We start from the raw sequence: 3,249 nt of genomic DNA, 5'->3' as shown, positions 1-3,249 counted from the left end.
CTGGACGAAACGATATCCGTTGCCTCTTCTCGATTTCAATTTTTTTCCTAGTGTCAACATAGAACAACAGGAGCGTTGTGTCAATTTTTGGGATTTTTCGGGGTTCGTTTGGATATTTTATGCAATAATTGAGTTTTCAATGCATTTATGTGCATAATTCAAATTTCAACTACATGCACATGCTCTAATGCATATAAATTGGTTGAAAATTCAAATCTGTGTCCTTGGTTGCATGCTTAGGTCCCATGCAAGAAATGAGAATGAATGTCAAGCACCCTGCCACCGTCACTCGGCCCCAAACATTGAGATACTTGGTTTTTAAATTCTAGTAAATCCAAAGCTCATCTGAAATTCATGAAACTTGGCATTCTATCATGGAGCGGCATCAACATGCCGTGTTAAAATTTCTGTCCCATTTGGTGCAGGTTTGGGTATATGCTTCTCACAAACCAGAGCTTCTCACAACAAGCATGATGGTTTCGGTAGGGAACATCCCACCTTTGGGGACGAAACGATATCCATTGCCTCTTATGGCTTTCAATTTTTTTCTCATGTCAACATAGAACAACGGGAGTGTTATGTCAATTTTTGTGATTTTCGGGGTTCGTTTAGACATTTTTATGCATTAACTGAGTTTACAATGCATTTATGTGCATAATTCAAATTTGAACTACATGCACATGCTCCAGTGCATATAAATTGGATGAAAAATCAAATTTGTGTCCTTGGGTGCATGCTTAGGTCCCATGCAAGAAATGGGAATGAATTTCAAACACCAGGGCACCGTTGATTGCCGGCAAAACATTGAGATACTTTATTTTTAAATTCTAGTAAATCCAAAACTCGTCTAAAATTCATGAAACTTGGCATGCTATCATGGAGCGGCATCAACATGCCGTGGTAAAATTTTTGTCCCATTTGGGGCAGGTTTGGGTATATGCTTCTCACAAACCAGAGTTTGTCACAACACGCATGATGGTTTCGGTACGGAACATCCCACCTTTGGGGACGAAACGATATCCATTGCCTCTTATTGCTTTCAAAAAAATTCTCATGTCAACTGATACGTTGATTTTGCATCATGCTTTTATATCGATATTCATTGCATTATGGGTTGTTATTACACGTTATGTCACAATACTTATGCCTATTCTCTCTTATTTTACAAGGTTTACATGAAGAGGGAGAATGCCGACAGCTGGAATTCTGGGCTTGAAAAGGAGCAAACATTAGAGACCTATTCTGCACAACTCCAAAAGTCATGAAACTCCAGAGAAGTTATTTTTGGAATTAATAAAAAATACTGAGCGAAGAAAGTATCAGAGGGGGGCACCCACCATCCACGAGGGGGGGCGCCCTACCCCCCTGGGCGCGCCCCTGCCTCGTGGGCCCCCTGGCAGGCCTCGGGTGTCCATCTTTTGCTATATGAAGTCTTTGACCCTGGAAAAAATCATAAGCAAGCTTTCATGACGAAACACCGCCGCCACGAGGCGGAACCAATCTAGGGCTCCGGCGGAGCTGTTCTGTCAGGGAAACATCCCTCCGGGAGGGGGAAATCATCACCATCGTCATCACCAACGATCCTCTCATTGGGAGGGGGTCAATCTCCATCAACATCTTCACCAGCACCATCTCATCTAAAACCGTAGTTCATCTCTTGTATCCAATCTTTGTATCAAAACCTCAGATTGGTACCTACGGGTTGCTAGTAGTGTTGATTACTCCTTGTAGTTGATGCTAGTTGGTTTATTTGGTGGAAGATCATATGTTCAAATCCTTTATGCATATTAATACTCCTCTGATTATGAACATGAATATGGTTTGTGAGTAGTTACGTTTGTTCCCGAGGACATGGGAGAAGTCTTGCTATAAGTAGTCATGTGAATTTGGTATTCGTTCGATATTTTGATGAGATGTATGTTGTCTTTCCTCTAGTGGTGTTATGTGAACGTCGACTACATGACATTTCACCATTATTTGGGCCTGGGGGAAGGCATTGGGAAGTAATAAGTAGAAGATGGGTTGCTAGAGTGACATAAGCTTAAACCCTAGTTTATGCGTTGCTTTGTAAGGGGCTGATTTCGATCCATATGTTTCATGCTATGGTTAGGTTTACCTTAATACTTCTTTTTGTAGTTGCGGATGCTTGCAATAGGGGTTAATCATAAGTGGGATGCTTGTCCAAGGAAGGGCAGCACCCAAGCACCGGTGCACCCACATACCAAATTATCAAAGTAACGAACGTGAATCATATGAGTGTGATGAAAACTAGCTTGACGATAATTCCCATGTGTCCTCGGGAGCGTTTTCCTTCATATTAGAATTTGTCCAGGCTTGTCCTTTGCTACAAAAAGGATTGGGCCATCTTGTTGCACCTTATTTACTTTCATTACTTGTTACCCGTTACAAATTACCTTATCATAAAACTACCTGTTACTGATAATTTCAGTGCTTGCAGAGAATACCTAACTAAAAACCGCTTGTCATTTCCTTCTGCTCCTCGTTGGCTTCGACACTCTTACTTATCGAAAGGAATACGATATATCCCCTACACTTGTGGGTCATCAAGACTCTTTTCTGGCGCCGTTTCCGGGGAGTGAAGCGCCTTTGGTAGGTGGAATTTGGTAAGGAAAAATTTATATAGTGTGCTGAAATTTACTGTCACTTGTTACTATGGAAAGTAATCCTCTGAGGGGCTTGTTTGGGGTATCTTCACCCTGACCAGTAGAGCAAAGAGTTGCTCCTCAACCTACTGAACCTACTGAAAATGTTTACTTTGAAATTCCTTCGGGTATGATAGAGAAACTGCTAGCTAATCCTTTCACAGGAGATGGAACACTACATCTCGATTTGCACCTAATCTATGTGGATGAAGTTTGTGGATTATTTAAGCTTGCAGGTATGCCCGAGGATGTTATCAAGAAGAAGGTCTTCCCTTTATCTTTGAAGGGAAAGGCATTTACATGGTTTAGGCTATGTGATCATATGGGGTCATGGAACTACAACCGATTGAAATTGGAATTTCATCAGAAGTTTTATCCTATGCATCTTGTTCATCGTGATCGCAATTATATATATAATTTTGGGCCTCGCGAAGGAGAAAGCATCGCTCAAGCTTGGGGAGGCTTAAGTAAATGTTATATTCATGCCCCAATCATGAGCTCTCAAGAGAAATGATTATTCAAAAATTTTATGCTCGGCTTTCTCTCAATAATCGCTCCATGCTCGATACTTCTTGTATTGGCTCTT

Source organism: Aegilops tauschii, chromosome 5, assembly GCF_002575655.3.
Source record: "Aegilops tauschii subsp. strangulata cultivar AL8/78 chromosome 5, Aet v6.0, whole genome shotgun sequence".
In the NCBI taxonomy this organism is placed as follows: Eukaryota; Viridiplantae; Streptophyta; class Magnoliopsida; order Poales; family Poaceae; genus Aegilops; species Aegilops tauschii.
This window is presented reverse-complemented; position numbering follows the sequence as displayed.